Below are 18,603 nucleotides of genomic sequence, written 5' to 3'. Positions count from 1 at the left end.
TCGATGAATGTGATTATTGCCTAATTTGCAAATTCCATGGAAGCTCATACTTTAAAAACGCCAGCAGGGAGTGACGGTAGGCGGAATTTTTGCCGATCCTTGGCAGAGTCACGAGCAAAAAAACCGCTCGCTTTTGGTATCCCCATCGCGAAAGGAGCTCTCGAGAGGAATTCGGATCAAAAAGGCCACCACTGCGAGGTCACTCTAAATTATAGAATGAGGGAGGCTTCAATCCTGTTATATCTTTTCCATGAGATCGTCAGCATCAAAACTAATTCGTGCAAAATTAATCCCGCTGTTTAGCAACATTCCGTGAAACGATGAATGTCTGTTTCTGCCTAGGTTATTTGGCATTTCTGTCGTGGATATTAGGCACATTCGTGTAATACCATTATAAACGAAGCATTTAATCCACAGCTCTTCTCAGGTAAGCACCTCTCATAATCACCACATAGACGGAAATATTCCATAAAAATTATGTCAAAAGTGATTCGAGAATGAAACATAATATATGTTTGCAACCATTGGTCAACTTAGCCAGCCAAAAGTAACGGTTAACGGTTAAATAATAATAGCAAGCAGAGAATAAAGGCAAATGATAGGAGGAAGACTCACCGATAAATATAAGAAAGGGCTGCATACAAACGAGGGCTCCAGTACAACAAATTTGCAATTGTCTCGTTTGATTATACATGAATTTAGAGTAAATAATGCATTACATATGCATTCAAGGGTATAGGCTCCTTACCCGCAGATATTTATTTGTAAATGAAAAGCATTTTTGACAATATGGCCCTTAATTTATTTAACGAGTTCATCATTCTATAAATTCACATCTTTCACATCCCAATGAGCACAGTTTATTGTATTAAAGTCTGAGAATGATAGAGCAAGGTTGCAGTGAAGATTCAGTTTCTTTGCAACACTGATTCAATGCCTTAAATGCATAGCGTGACATCTAAATCAAGGCTTTAAGGGCTTTTTTCTTAGTATTTATATAGGAAAATAGTGTAAAATAAAACTGCTGAATTTGACTGAAAACAGCCTTTTAGGGGATAGTTCCTTCTGGATCATAATTTATTTCTCTCTTTTTTTCAGGTTTCAGGTTACTGACTGCAAAAAAAATATGAAAACCGTAGAGAGCTTAAAGGATTTTCCAGATTAGCTTGTTAAATAGCCAATAAGGGTTAAGTATATTGTTACACATTGAAATGCACATCGAAAGTATGCATAAAATACATAGCACATATAAAACACATTTCGCAGCACCAGTTGAAATTATATTGTAGAGTCGTTGCTGAAAAGTTGAAAGGAGGATATTTAGAAGCTTAAGCAGAGTTGATGAAACATTGTCGCACCGTCCTATCAACGGGAATAGTTTATTGGGTCAGGTCGGGGTGTAGATGGTGCGGTTCAATATCATGTCAACATATCATATTAGACCGTGCCGGGAGGGCGTGACAGCTGAAGTCCGCAGTTCGCCATCCGAGTCACGAACCCACGCCCGTTCGCTTTTGGCGCCCCGCTAGCCCCCCAGAGGAACACCCATGGAAGAGTACCCACGGCGTGAAAAGGCCAACCTTATGAGGTCACAAGAAGTTAGGGAACGAGAGACTGGGCCCGACATGCAAGAAGAAGATCGCAATTGCGAGAACGGAGGGATATTGAGAGCGAACATTTTAGACCCCCATATTAGAAGGGGAAGTATGACCCCGGAGGAATGGTCGGATTTATAGAGAAGAATGAGTGAAGGGGATTCAGTAATGAAATGTTGTGTTTATGGTGAAAGGATCATTCGCCCTGCGGTGAGCGCCTTCTTCTGGAGTCCGACCTCTGCCGGCGTCAAATATACGAAGGATCGATTACACCCCATATTAGATTGGAAGTGGAAAGGAGTCACCATAAAAAACTTAAAGCACATCGACGACGCTTGTGAAGGTGACACGCCCGCCCCGATTGCCGTGAACTCGCAATATTTTCTCTTCTTCGAGAATAAATTCTCGCCAAATAAGGCACACACCCTGAAATTCCAGGGAGGGTGATGTGATTTAAGTTCACCAAAGATCATCATTTATCCCACGAATTCTCTCTAGTAACTTACACGATGAATAGGGGAGTAACTGAATTGGAATAGGTTGGAATATTTTTAATTAAGCTCATAGAAGCTCGATTCTAAATTAGGCTACCTAAGACGCTGATGAACGTAGTGATTTACTTTTTTGTTTAAATAATGACCCACATATTTAGTGATTCGATCCGAGAGCCATTTTCGGTATATAAGATTAGACCTCAACTCTGGAAAAGAAATAGGGGCGTGGATTAATACACTCGGTTAGAGGTCCAGTTTCTGTCACTGGACTACCTTTCCTTTTTTAGGGATGTACAAAGGCCACACCCGGTATTTTAACCGGGTACCCTTATATCATCAGCTACTAGGCTACCATGCTCTCACCAAATAGCCAGTTATCTTGAGGAATAGCAGAGGCAGGGTGCGAGAAACAATTTGAAAAGGTGATCAAAGTTATTTATATTAAAGATTTTCATGAGTGGTGCTCATTCAGCTCTTTCATGAGTGGTGGACATTTTTTTGTGTTTAGTAGGGCTCGGTATCAGGCAATTCCCAACAATGACGGTGGAATCCCGAAAAATGAGCAGACAAGCCAACCCTTAAGAATTGTATACCACCATTGGATGAAGATAGATATGAATTCTGGCTCATTCACTCAAATAATTATACATTGCCTTGCATAGAAGTCAAATTTTAAAAAAATAGTTTAAAATAGTATAAAAGATAATTTGCCGATTCAGTTACTTATAAGGGGACATGAAACTATGGCTAAAAAAATATTTGAAATAGCCTTTGAAACATTGAAAGAAGTAATTGATAACGACATTAGCTTTACTGCGATGGAAATGCATCGCCGTCAGAGGTATACGCAGTGTTAAAACATGCAAAAGACGTTTGAAGTAAAATACATTGCTATAATTTTCTAAAATCCTCTATTTTTTTAAATAATCACGAAATATTTCAACATACTACACAGCAAATACGAAAATATATTGAAACAGAGGGTTTCTCAATGAGAGAAAGGAAAAATTCACAATTAAAGAAAATAGCACCTGCTTTCCGAAAATAAAACCATAGTTGTTCTTTCAGCCAGCAATTTAAAGAGCTCCAATCGAAGAAAAACGACCTGAGATCTATACAAAGGTCTGTGGTGAAATCAATCGAAAAGATCCCCCCCGATAACTGACTGGAAATGAAAATCTTGACGCCGAACTTTCCGAAAATATTACGCAAAAGCGTGTAAAGAGGAATTTGTCGGATTGGCGTAAGGGCGAAATGAGTGGCAAATCGCTTCGATTGTGAATCCTCTCCGATCGAGACGCGAGCACGCCGCGGGTGAGGCTTCGTGATCGGCGGCGATCGCTATCGCAGACGCAGGGGTCCCTCATTATTCCCATCGCTTCGATTTATGCCCCCCTCACGCGGAAGGGCCATCGTCAACTCCCCGTAGTGACCCAAAGCGATCCCGCCGAAGCGTGAATGCTCCACAGAGAAATGATCCAGACGATGGTACACATCAGAATGTTACAAAACAACCCGTCTGTTGGTTAATGGTTTACAGGAAAGGGCACATTACTTCAGTAAGCTCATCATGCGACGAATGAGATCGGAGTGGAGGACCAAACATGGATCCATTTTTTTCCTAGGATATCTTCCGCAACGAGGATCGAATTTAAGGGTGCCCACAGTCTAGGCACTCTTTTTGAACCGGGAACTCTTCGATTGACAGCCTCTAGGCTACCATGATCTCACCACATGGTCAAATGATAAGGAACTAAATGGGTAGGGTAGGAGGTGATCAAATTAAATTTCTATGTAGATTGTACGTCATTTCTGCAGCTTCTACCACTGTTTTTACTTAAGTATTACATCGATTAAGGTAAGTTCCAAAGGAGTACTTATGAAGTATTCCGGGAGCCACCCCTTCCTTCAAGAACTTCCCTCTTCAATTCATAATAAAGCCTACTCTCTTCCATTCTATTTAAAAATCCTATTTCATTCCATCCTCTCCCTCGTTAACCATACTTTCTACCCTCCAACGCCGTTTGCAATATTCCCTGCCCGCTAACTATTCCCTCCGCCCATAGTTTCTGTCTCCTTCGTATCTCATTCAGAAGCTCCTTCTTCTCACCCACCATCTAAAGTACTTCGTCGCTCTTCCTCCTCCACCTCCACTTCAACTTCTTTGTTCTCCGTACCCACATCAGCACTTCCAAAGAAATTGATGCTAAAAATAAAAGGTGTTTCCACTATTATATATGCACAATTAGTACAATGGTCCCAACGTAAGACATGAGCTTAATATGGCAATGATCATTTTCAAGATTCATAAATCTGAAGATTAGTTATACGCAAAAATCTATTCTCCTATTTGGCCAAATTTGGCCAAAACTCGAGAGCAATGCCATGTCTCTGTGATAACTCTTATTCCCAAGGTGAAAGCTCATGCCTGAAAATAAAACGTAAAAGACGGTTGCGGGAAATAATGGAAACGAAAAAAGGAGATACAGCCATGACCGCTGGAGATAGCTCCACTCCATAATTTCTTCCTTTCAAGTGGATTCTCGTGCTTGTATAATTTATGCAGCCGGTGATACAAGTGAGGAAATTCATTGAACCTAATCGCAGATTTTTTTTCCTCGTTCCAAACTAGAGTAAATTTTTGAACAGTATCAAGAGGTATGAAAGGCATGCCAGGCTAATAATTTCTCTTGTGAATAAGTTCTTATCTAATAATTCAGTTGAGAATAAGATTAATAAGAATTCCGAGAAATGATGTAACTAAGTGCCTAACCAGATAAAATAAAAACATCGCTGCAACTATAAAAAAATATGCACGGAAGCATCCCATGGACTGCGTTACTTTCATAAAGGAAATAAAACTTATTTGGAGGATATTCCTTACACATTTTAACCACGATTACGTTCCACTTTTTAAACCATTTTGTGAAAATATTTCATAAATAATGCCAGAATGTTCCTAGTCGATACCGAATAAATATACTGAAAAACAAAATTCACAAAATCAAAGAAACTAACCAAAATTTCTCGTTGAATGCTTGCATTCTATCAGATCCTAAGTACCATTGCTGAAATCAGAAGTAGATGATTTTCAGTCTGAGAGCACGTTTGCTTAGTGAGTGAAGCACTGGGCTTCTGGTTAAAGATCTTCGTGTTCAAATCTTACATAAAGCCTTCGGATTCCTTTAAACTTTAAATTCCTCGATCTACAGGATAAAACCTGTAGATCGAGGTGGCCGTAGAACAGCCTGTTGACCTTCAACCCTGAATGTTTGATACCACATGCCTTTGGCTGAATTTGGGGTAAGCTATACCTTCACAAATCCATACAAATCAAAGAGTAAGCATTTATAAATAGTTTATGACATACATAGTTGGTATATGTTGTAAAAATATACTATATAATCTCCATTTGAGGCGTTCAAAATGTGGGTATGGAGAAGAATGGAGAAGGTGAAATGGACAGAGAGGAGGAGAAACGACGAAGTGCTGGACTTGGTGTGTGAGGGAAGGCAACTTTTAGATGAGATACGAAGAAGACAGGAGGTACGGATGGAGGGAGTACTCAGCGAAGAGGGAATGCTGAAAAAGGTGTTGGAGGGTAGAATGTTAGGTAAACGAGGGAGGGAAGGAAGAGAATAGGATTTTTAGATAGGTTGAAAGGGAGTGGGCCTTACAGTGCATTGAAGAAGGCAGTGCTGGAAGGAAAGGGAGGCCCAGATTACTTCCTTAGTACTCCATGGAAACTTACCTCAATCGGTAGAATACTATAATATTAATAATAAAAACAACATCAATAATAATAAAAATAATTGTAATCTCCGTTTGGTAATATGGTGGGCTATTGGATATAGCTCTAAGCTGCTGAGAGAAGAGTACCTTGTGTACGCTACATGCGTACAATTCTACCATATGTAGCTTAGTATGAGTTGAGCCCTACCCTCACCAACCTCAGGGTTCAATCGCAGATTCATTAATCAATATAATAAGCCAGTGACCCTAGGAAGAAGTTAAACACGCCTAGCGCCACCCTTTCTTATCGCAAGTGAAGGAAAAATTAGAGGGAATGACGTCTTAACCCGTTAGCCTGGCCTCGGTGGTAAAGCCATCCGGAACAGCTGCAAAATGGGATAAGCAGGATCTCCTTCTTCCCTGCTTCACCACTCCGCGTCTACTTTCACTCTTTCTCGCCACTTTACCTTCAACCCCACCCGCTGCAGCTATTTTTAGCTCAATCATTGAGACTCTCCCAACATGAGACCGGCGGTAACCTAACCCTCACCAGGGTCACGCTTTAAAAAAATACAGCTTGACATAATGGCGGTCGTGACGATTTGAGGCTGTAACTGTTCTCAGGAAACATTACTATTGCATAAAATCTCTCTTTATGAAGAATAATTCCTGTTAATAGACCTAGAAATTTCATTTTTTCCAACCTTCAGTGATTATTTAATAGATAAATATATGGAACTTGTATAAATATATGCATGTTTCCCACAAGGCGTACTGGGTTTTCAGACGTCCTGCCTAAAGTAAAACGAATAAAATGCAGTTTTATCGGGTTCTAATTTCTCTCCGAGGCACACACGGAAACTTACCAATTAGGCCCATAGATGATGGGCCTAAAATCACCACATTATCTAATGATAAATTAGGGCATAAATGATTGAAAGTATACTGAATATTCAAGCAAGAGTAAAAAAAATCGTCGTTTTTTTTCTTACGCCAAAAATAAAATGATGCGTGTACACGAGTTGAAAACAGGCAAAGGGCTATACACACTATAATACCTAGTTAATAGGTACTACATTAACGCGTATAAGTTAATGTGCGTTAGCGTGAATGATTTTGGTGGACCGGAACGGAAAATGTACGAATGTATGAACCAAATTAGAATAGGTTCTATTTTCTTTGCGTGCATTCGTGGTTACTTGGTGCATTTTGGCGTTCATTCTCGCGTTCAAACACCAATATACAGTAATTTCACCTATATTCATGCGGCAACTTTTGCTATTAGTATAAAGAATATCAGGATTGCTAATGTAAGTACTATGGTGATGAAAATTATCGAAAGTTTGAACATCCTGAAAACGAAAATCCTCGAAGTACGAGGTGGTTGGGCTCCGTTTGGTTAAGAATAAGAACAAATAACGTAAGTACACCCTGCTAAGTAAAAGTTACATTTATACCTACTAATGCATAGAAGATGTCGCCCCTCTCGGTCACAAGGTGACATGAATGGTGTATCCGGCCTCGCCATTTTGGTTGGATAACCGTTGAGTAATTATTACCTGGAAGAATAAAAAAGCTGTATTTACTTAAGGCAAGCAAAGAAATCTACTGACAAGAATTAAAAAAAAATAGTGAATAATACATAATTGTGAAATAGAAGAGGTGAATTTTATTGATTCACTTTTAAAACTTAACTAATTATTTCATGCTTAAGTACCCACTATTGCTACTATATGTTACGACTACGACTAGTTTCGTAACTAGTCGGCAATAAAGTGTGTGTTTTGTAGAAAAGCAAAGTAATTTTCTTCCAACCATATAATGGAATTATACAAAGTAAAGGCCTCAACAATTGAGTGCATTATTGCTACTGCTGGAGAACGGATATTAAGTTTTTTAGAACGTGTTACAACTTATTCGATGGACTTCGATTCACGTTGAAATAAGTAATGACTTAAAACTTTTCAATGACCATGAATACCTACAGCCACGTCCCCAAACTTTATTCGTTCTATTGACGAATTCCTCCTAATGTGCATGAATGCCGTAAAATATAGCATATTGTGTGGCTACGTACAAGGTGTGACCATCACTGAGGACATAAATGCATTGAAAACATGAGAATATTCAAGGCATTTCCAGAAATCGTGAGTAGCATGCTCTACAAACAACCAATGAGCTATGCTGAATGTTTAATTTTCATTTAAGACCTTCGAGAATCGCATGTCAATTTCAACTCAACTAAAATATAGTGGAAGCCTCGATAAAGTCAAGAATTAGTAAAAAAAAATACAGAAAACCAATTAAGTCGACTTTGGCTCTCATAAAATCCAGGCCCTGAATTGCTACTTAGAGGCTCCGAAAAGTGTCCCCTTCGATCTGATTTCTACTACAATATAGTCACATTTTTTTGCAATAAGAGCCTCACTCAGTTCACGTCGAATTTGTAATGAGTTAAATCAGCAAAATAGCCCTTTCCTGCTCTTCGTTCTCGGAGTACAATTATACCGCTGTTCACCACACCTTGCTCACCCACTGCCGTACCCGATACCCTGCCAAATATCGCCCGGCTGAGAATTCCGGAAAAGAGAGCTGTCCTTTGCGCAACCCGGATCATTGGTAAACGACCACTGGCAAAAGGCCTCCACTCACACAGTTGGGATGAGTGACTGGCCAGCCGGCGTTGCGATGACTGCGGATGGACACGGGAACTCGCGGGAGTTTCTTTCGTGTCCTCGGCGCGAAATGAAATGGGAAAATTCTCTCGGGAGTGGATACGTCGAAGCAATGGTCACAAATTATTTCTCGTTGGGCGGGATCTTTCGCAGCACTTTCACGCAGTAAATTGTGGATATCGTTTCGAAGAGGTTGCGACGGAATAACATAGTACTTCCATTACCGCGAGCACAGTGATCTACCGCCAGAATATGTGGAAAGGAATGTCGCGACATAATTTAGCGAGAAATAAAAGAAACACATAACGTAATAAAAAGGATAAATTTCGACATTAAAACAACTCTAAATCAACCTCAGGCATCTAACCATATAATCATCTAGAACTCAAGAGTTACAAGAAAACCGTAGTCCAAAATTTAGCAGAGGCTGGCATATAGATTCTGAAAATTGAAATTCTAGTCTTTTCTAACATTGTCTTAACCGCATTTTAATCCTACTTCAAAAAATATGATACATTGTATAATTTGGGCCAAACTGGTCATCACACTCAAACCTTTTGGCGTATGCAGGATTATTTTTTTTATTTTCTAAATAATTAATTTTTAATTTTCACTCCTTACTAATGCCACTAAGCAACCGATTCACTATTTATTTTCACAACTAAATCTAATATTAACACGTTGCGTATCGAGGCATTTAAATTCAGAGGAAAATACGTGGGTAGAGATTTTGAGATTGAAAATTGGTGCCTATTTGAGTGGACTTAATTCGGTTTGAACATGGTTAAAAAGCTACAGTTCAAAATATAACTTTACGATACGTCTGATCACTCTCACTAACGAAGTACAACTTAAAACGTGATTCCAAATGCAAAAAGTATGCTTCAAATTGTTTAAGTTGCGTGCGTAAATGACGAGAATTTTCGTCATTCGTCCGGAACGCACGGGAAAAAACGATTCTCGGATTATCGCCGTCCGTAAGCAACGTGTACATTCACATTCAATGACCAGCTGTTGCTTCATGACTAGTTTCCAGTTAGAATACGTTTTTTTTAACCAAAACGCTGGACAGTGGCCTTCTGTGAAACAGGATATAATGAGAACTCTGGACTTTCCCGAACTAGTTCCATTCCTTTCACACGCATACCCATAAAAATTTCCTGAGAGAATCACGGCCGCCAAAAATTTGAAGAACAATGAAAATCACATTATCGAGTTGATCATTTTATAAATGCTGTAATTAAATAAAATAGGCAGCAAGTATTTGTCCTGGAAGAAATAACTGTATTGCGCCCTTATTTCTTCGAGTTTCTTGAGGCTTGGTAAGGATAATCAAATTTGAGGAAAAGGTTATCAAACATAGCATAATTTATTTTGTTACAAAATATCTTCTCCGAGTTTTCATCGGAGTTCCACCGAACGGAATGTTGAAACTCAGGATAATAAAATTTAGATTAGCTAATAATAAAAAGCAGTCACATTTTTTATTGCTCTGGGAAGATACCTGTACACAAAATATTAATAGGTTCATTATCACATAAGTTCCATACATTCACCAAGAAACTTCTACTCGGTAAAATATTCACCACATCACTGAGATTGGGTAATATAATTCGCACCACCAATTCAATAGAGGAATCTCAAGATTGAATAGTCTACAGTCTATTCTAACAATTCAGTATAGGGATTTCTGTCAATAATAAAAGTAAAATATTATCAAAATTCCGATCTGTGGAAATTCATATCATATTTTCGGAATAAAATTCTTCGATGAACGATTACCAATCGGATTTGAAATCTAGAAGGCCAATTAAAAACCAATCCAGCATGAGAGATGTGCTAGGAATGCTTCCGCGGATGTAATGATCTGATGAAACCGGATGAAATGCATGCACCTCTCAACGATAAAATTTCCTGTATGCAAACCAGAGGTGAAAATGCATTCGAGATAGCAATTAAGTGCCTTCAATTTGAAAATAGGAGGTTTTAGCAAAAAACAAAGAATTTCTTAGAAACTTAAAGAATCGGTTCGAAATACACTGAAGAACTAGCATCTTGCTAAGGTACTTCATTTACGTTTATTTTCACGTTGACACTCGTGTGAATCTACATGGAATCGGAGCGGAATTAGGGAAATCAAAACAGCGATGCTCACAATTTAATTCATCATTGAGTAAATACAGATACATATCACGATATATAAGATTTTTAGCAATTAAATTCTCTCCCAGAATAAAGGAAAAACCAGATACAACGTGCGGTAATGAACCCAGAGCAGCTGTTCCCACGAAACATCCTTGATATGGCTATTAAAACTAGGGAGTGAAGTTACATTCATCGCATTTTTCGAGGACAACCTCTTCTGGATCATTTGCCCTTGCAGAAGCTTTCCCGGAATCAAATCCGGAACTAAAAACGAACTCGTTAACATTATCTATAATCCGTATTAGCAGTCAATTAACTACCTATTAGGTTCTCACAGAGTTGGAATATAGTTTCCATGAAGTATAAATTAATTTTTTTCACTAGATAAAAGTATTCTTCTGAAATAGTTCTGATTGCTAAGAGGCATTGAACACCCAGAAAAATTAGAAAAAAATTGTAATATGCGCGCATAAACTATTCATTTTATTATGGAGTATTTGAAGCGGATTTAAAAAGACAGCACTTCTTTAATTATCAAGAATAGTGCAACGATTTCGACTAAGTTAGACCATCTACCTGAAATCTTACCCAGCAATTTATATAAATGGCAACTTCTATAAAATGAACTAGAAAATGTTATTAAAAGACGATAAATACTCAAAGTAAGCAAAAGCGAAGTAATGAATATGAGTAATGGAAGGAAATATTGAAGGAGCTGTCCTTCGAGGAAGTAAAAGATATAATTTAGTCAAGAAGTATACTACAGTAAGAATCACATAATATTAAAGATACTTGCATATAATGAGGAAAATAGAGGAATTCTGTGTGTCTGTTTTAGTATAAATATATGACGTTTTTAACATTTTGCTCGTAGTATAAATATCTGGGAAGTTTCAAAGAATAATATGAAGATATGCTTGTAGATATTAATTATATGGTTTCGAATATGCGATATCCTTTTAGATCATGCATTTTAGCTCGTCAAGCTGAATGTGTTAGATAAATCATAGACTTTCACGGCTTGATATTGAACAAATAATAGGCTAGAGTTCCTGAAACCTCAAGAGTAGCACCGTTAAGACATCATACATTTGCAGTTACGCAGTTAAATTAGCATCGCAATTCACCGTCATAAGGGCGTAAGCCCGCGTCACGTGCTAATGAATTATGGAGTAGAGCTTTGTATATTGACTGCAGCAAGGTTGAAATAATACCATAACGCTCTCTAAGTAAGACGTGATCAGAATGAAGCCAGATTTGCGATGAATCCAAACCAATAGATGAGTACGGATGCGATAAAACTTTCAAGGATTGCAAAATTATTTTAATGAACGAGGACATAAAAATAGAAACGGGTGCCTTGAAAATCAAGGAATGCAGAGGATAGTATGTATTCGTCTTGAATAATGCAGCGTAAATGGTTGCCCGATAAAAAAAAACATTCCGATGAAAACGTCAAGTCCGTGTGAGAGTTCTATAATGTCAAGTCGAGGCCATACAGGCATGTGGATCAAGCAACATACATATTTTTTATCAAATTGCCGCGGTGTTGCTTGGGATTTTTCAATCCCGATACCTACTCGAGTACTTGTAGAGGGCACTTGAAGCTAGCTTTCCTTCCCTCGGAAGGGACATTAACGATATACATGTTTCCATTTGGAAACTGATTTCTAAAAATTAATGAAAATTATATTACGTATCTGTGATTTGTTTTATATTTTTTTAATGTAAATAAGGTATGAAAGCATTTTTTAAAAAGTGAATCGCTTTTGTATACATTGGTGGTTAATTATAACTTTTCGTAATAGGGTAGTTTCCTTCTACAAATATTACGATAGGCATTGATTGCGATTCGTTACCTACCACTAGTGTATTCATAATATTAAAATTATTTGGTTTTATAAATCCCAGTTTAGACGAATGTTAATGGTCAATTTAACCTCCATTGAAAAAGTCCAGATTGGCGCCCATGCGATGCCACTCAACGTGACGTCACAGGGACATAGATGCTATACGAGTATTCAGGAGTTTTACATCGTCTGAGATTACCAATACATGCACTTGGCACAGAGCTCAGGAAAACATCTCAATAATCACCTATTAAAATAGCCTATGGTCGGAAAGTTTTCTTCGTTTAATAGGGTATTAATAATCCATATTTAAGCCAAGCGCTACCTGCTAGCAGCCTGCATCGTAGCGGTGCTCATAGCCTTGCACCAAGGTGGCAGGCGGACCCACAATGACATTACACGGGATTTTCCCAGCATTCATACTTAGCCGTCGCGTTTTCGCGCTGTTGAAAATTTTCACTTTTCATTTAATCGCGAAAAATAGTCATTGTCATTTAAAAATCTAAAAGCATGAAATACGTAATCCAGGAGTAATAATCTTTCGATTTAGGTAATAAAAAAGGAAACTACTCTATTGGTTATTTTTATCACCTCTATAATGAGTGTGCGGTATATTCGGTGTATATTTTCCCAACACTCGCTTGCCAAAAACAAATGCTCATTTATTCAAGAGATCAATGTACATTACGTTGTCAAACTTAGTTTTTTGGTCAAGTGTATATTTCTTTTTAAAGCAAGAGAAAAATTTTGTGCCGTGTTCCCATTTGGGAACATTAAAATTTTTATTTTTTTTTGAGTTTTCTTTCATAACATCTCTTAATTAGTTGTAAAATAAAGAGGATATGCAATAAAATAATAAAAAGCAGTTGGTAGGTTAGTTCCGTCTTCATAGGGTTAAGCCATGGTCTCCTTAATACTTTTCGTTAATAGCAGAATAATGCAGAGGCCATCATATCTCCACCTATCTTCCCCTTAGGCAAAAATGACATATGTTATTACCCCCCTCTTCCAAATACTCATCATTTCATATTTTTGTGCCTTCACCACCAAAATACACCGATATCTTTAAAATATTAAGGCAGAAAAATAAAATTCAGAGTCATACACAAGCAATAAGTCATGATCGTTTACTTAATCCTTTGCTACCACGTCACTAACGAGAAAATCTGGAAAACATTTGGATCGCATTCGCTTGCGGAAATCGGGAACGACAGAGATCAAGTAACACCTATTGAAATCCTTAATCAGTCTGGAAACGATCTCAGAACACATCACTGGAAATTTGTCGTCACAGCTGGCAAATGTATTACTGTCGTCGAAATTCTATTAAAACATGAGATGGTGCGTAGTTCCATGCCGAAATTTTACACTGTTTAACAGCGTAATAGTTTGTAATTTGATCCTGGTCTTGCCATTTCTTATATTTAATGCCTCATTTAACATTCTAAAACATTTGCAGGCTCCTTATTACAACATTTTTCGTATTCTTTGGCAGAGATAGTTTCCTGAAGAAGAGAGTTTCCAAAAGGGGTCACTATGCAAAAATGCAACGAAACACGCCCGATTATTTGGTAAAATTTCAAAAAGGGGATCTTTCTCCCTCTAATTATATTTTGCTGTCGTTCACGCATCGCTTGTTTTTGGAGCACGTCGTTAGCAACTGAATGAATTTGCATTAGAAAAATAGAGGACTAATAGAGACCTGGTGGCAACGGTGTTTGGAATCTTCCGCTCTCTCGACTTCCAGAGATACATTGGCATAACTACCGCTATTTTATCGACCACTATAGAATTCCGACATCCGTGTTATCTGTGAGATGATTCCCACTCCAGCGGGATGCCTGACGAAGCACGTGCCTTAATAGGAAAAAAATTTCACCTTATCCCCCACGCAAGAAAGATAATCAATGATTGAATCTAGATAAAATATTATCCGGGCGCGGAAATCACTGCAATAACTTTCTTTCGCACCAAAATTCGATTATTCGGCCCACCTTAGTTCCACTGTTGAGTCAATCTTTCACTTTCACAAAGGGATCGGATGACTCCGTAGAGGTTTCCTTGACAACGAAGTAAAGATTATGTGGCCCTACAATGGTAACATGATCCCAATATAACTTTCATGATGCAATTTATCTTCCTCTGGCGTATATTCGAGTCATTAAAATTGAAGAGCGGCCATGCACATGCTCTGCAAAATTACAGTCGATTAGGAAATGATGAACTACCCTGGCGCCTTGAGAATAGGATAGCGATTTAGGTTGCACAATGCGAGGTCAACTTTGTGCAAATAGTAAAAGACAAAGCTGCGACCGCCCTGATACGCGAAGAGCACTTAACGGCGGCAAAACCTCTTCTCATCCTTTTACGAACATTGCGGCATTAACTCGCTCATCGAGGTCTACCGCTCAAAAAAATAGGAAACGAGGCGGTGCGATAATACCCGAGTGCCAAGATGCTCCCAGTTGCCACGTGAAAAATAATCGCCTTTGCCTCTTTGATTCGTGATCAAAGGTCGAAGGAGACGTTCCCTCAGTCTTGAGTTAGATCATGTCCACAACTTGATGTGCTGCCAGGAAAAGTGGATTCGGGGAGTAAAATAAGCTCGAATGAAATTTAAAAAAATTACTTGACTGTACAAAGTACGCAGATACCTCTTCTTACGAAAAGCTAGACGACGCAATTTACAAAAAATATTTCGCTGTAAATATAAAAAGGATTACGAGAGAAAATTTCCTTTCACTTATAAGGTATCAACTAAAAGCCACAAACATTGATCCGATAAAAGTACCGTCATGAACTAAAGTGTATAGGAAAAGGTCATTAGACTGACCAATCAATTACCAAATCCTCAAAAGCTGGATAACAAGTTTTATGCGCATAAAATACAAATTTAAAGATAAGGTGAAGTTCATAAATATTTAATATCCTTAAGCAACGCAGTTCTTTTAATTATTAACATACATGAAAAGACCTTTTTAGTCTAATTCCGAATACAAGAATAAAGCGTAAACATATGCAAAAATTGAAAATGCAGAAATTTACGCCACTCAAAAGGCATTTATTGAAAATAAAATAATGCTAACATAGGGACCTTTATCACCTTATGGGAAGCGTCGTCAAAGGCAGTGCTAAATTACCGCATGAGACCTTATCAAACTTGGTACAATTAGATAAACCTTTACCGCTATAATGATAAATGACTACAAGACTTCGCGAGCAACATCACAGATGCTCGTGACCTTTAGCTGAAGAATGCGAGCATGGCCACCTACTTCGATCTCCGGAATGAGGGTACTCCGGAATGAGGGCCTTCCTCCCAATTATATCACTTACATAGGTGGCTATCTTCTTTGAATAGTTTTCATGCAATTATATTATTTCATTACAAAAAAACTTTATGTTCGTTATAATAAATATGAAAAAACACTACGATGAAGGATAGCAAAAAAATAAACAGATAACAAATAAAAGGCCTGTGAAAAATACTGGTAAAGTAAGTCATTGGGAGTTCAGATCCTCGATTATATTTTAGATTAAATCAAAATAGAAGTGATAGGAGCCTAAACTGGGTGAATATATTACACAATTTCAAATTTCTTCTTACGGTGACACATTTGAACTTCGAAAGCCCAGGTACAGTTTACATTAGCACTCTTCAACTCGGCGCCGAATTAGAAAAGGGAGAAATTGCGTCCCATGGTAAGAACAACTTGATTTCACAAAAGAAATATATTTTTTGCCTTAAAAATGGGATGTAGGAGGCATTATTAAGACGAAAACTAAAATCAAACTCTGGCGAGGAATTTGAAAACCTTGGGAAATTCTCGGAAGAAAATTGCAACCAAAGCAGGAAATTCGATCGATTTCTAATATATATACACATAGAACAATGCTATGTAAAAAACACTAAATAAGTTTCTTAAGCGTCGCAACGTAATCATAAAAATATATCCCACATAAATTTCAAGGAACAAGTATTTGTCATATGGAACAGCACAGCGTACATAATACACATATAGCCCATAGAATTAAAGAAGTAAGAATAATATTAATTTAGATACACATTAGTTATTGACTGATAAATATTAATATTAATTGATATTAGTTTTATCACTTACCTCTTCATATAGGTTACGTATACCACGCTACAAACTTATAAATTTACATGGAATTTCTTCAAAACCACTATTACTCAAGAATGGTTATGGAAAACATCGCTTAAGATTCCTCCAGAGCAGCTCATTTTATATCTCCTTCCGTTTATATTTTCCATGCATCTTCCAAACCGCTCCAAAAAACTGCTGCAAAAACTCCATGGAAAACTCAGCCCACGACGAGAAATGATTGGCGACGATCGGATTCCAAATTTCGCAAATATCTCTTTCAGCTCAGGCACGATTCCTGGTGCGTATTTCCACCTAGTGCAGAATATAAGTGGAGTAGGAGAAGGGATTAACATCGCTAAAGAACAGTGAGCCTTATCTACAGGTGATCTCAGCTTCAAATTCAGGATTTTTTATATCAACGCATTTAGATACACTTACTCTTGCAAAATCTACTCGTTTCTGGAACAGCATTATGTTTCCACCAGGGATGGCAAGGGAAACGAAACGAAAAATTTTCAATTTGACCTGGAGGGAAACGAAAATTCAAGGCATAGGTTCAGTTTCGCGAAATTAAAATCACCAAGGAGTTAAGTTTCAACCCGGAACAAAACTTTACTCCCGGGAACGAAACTGAATAAATCGAAACCCCGCTACTCATAGTTAAGTTTCGAACCCAGAAGTTACGTGGAGGGGGGGAAAAGCTAGTTTCGACCATTTCATGACAGAATGTAGAGAGGTTGAAGTATTTAGCTTCGCCATATTACGATTGAATACTGCGTTGCGCATTATGAGTGGAAAAGTGGCCCATGCATCCAGAGGCGGTACGGGGAATCTGTACTGCATGATAAAATACTTCGTACTCGATGGATGGATCGAAACTAAATTGCTCGAAGGTGAAGCGCGTGGTCCGTCCGGTGCGAAACATAGTCTGTGTTTCGTTTCGTAACAGAGGATTAGTTTAGTTTCGACCCGAAGTATTTTTGTCTCCGATTTCGTTTAGACTCTGACTATATTCCCAGGTTTTATTCTTTTTCGTTTCTATATTTCGCCCGGGAACATACTATTGAAATTTTAACGGTTTTAACTCCCTTAAATTTTGGTTGCCATCCATGGGTTCCAGGTCCGGCAGAAAGAAATGAATTACAGCTATTTTACTACGTGATGCGTACGGGAGTTCGTCCCTCGAAACACAAAAATATGACTTCGATGTAACTAAACACTTGAGGAAACAAGGACAGTCAAATCTCCTACAGAATGCGCATGGGCTATTTAGCACTCTCGTTACGCTATCGGCTGGTACTGTAATCTATTGTGGTAAAACGTCTGTGGGAGAAATGTTGAGAGTTAGCGTCTTCTGCCCATCCTTAGGACATCCTATTACAGAGATATAATTTTAAATACATGAGATGATATGTACGTTGATAGGTAAATAGTCAGGTATGAAAAAAAATAATAAAAATCAAATCCAGTATCCTAGCCATAAAACTTCCCCGAAAAATATAAATACCAAAAAAAAATATATACAGAGGAGACCTTACTACTTCCACCATGCGCCCATTAAGGCTTACGTACGCGGCTACATGTACAATCGCCCATAATATTTCTGACGTATATTCTTCCATTTCTACGAATACATTCGTTTTCTATCCTATTGCTTTCTCTGCTTGCTTCGGCTAAACAGCAGAACCCTCCTCCACTGAACTCCTACTTGGTTTAATGGGAAAGATAGAAATCTCAATGCCTCACCGATTAGATAACGCTTGGGCCACTGCCTCTGGTAGGTCATAGCCCATTAAGGCCGTTACCCATGCCTAACCTCTGTTAATAGCTGGTCTCACCTACATAATGTATGGCCTAGAATTTATGACTAAAAGCACCGTACTCATTGACAAAATAGCGCAATATCCTGGTTTCAGTGTGTGAAAAGTGGAAAGTACAAATATTGGTGGATCACGGAAATATCGTGTTTAGCTCTCATTTAACTACTTATCTCCTCATTTAAC

Source organism: Ischnura elegans, chromosome 6 (genome assembly GCF_921293095.1).
Source record: "Ischnura elegans chromosome 6, ioIscEleg1.1, whole genome shotgun sequence".
In the NCBI taxonomy this organism is placed as follows: domain Eukaryota; kingdom Metazoa; phylum Arthropoda; class Insecta; order Odonata; family Coenagrionidae; genus Ischnura; species Ischnura elegans.
The sequence above is the reverse complement of the archived record's forward strand: the minus strand, read 5'-3'. Positions refer to the sequence as shown.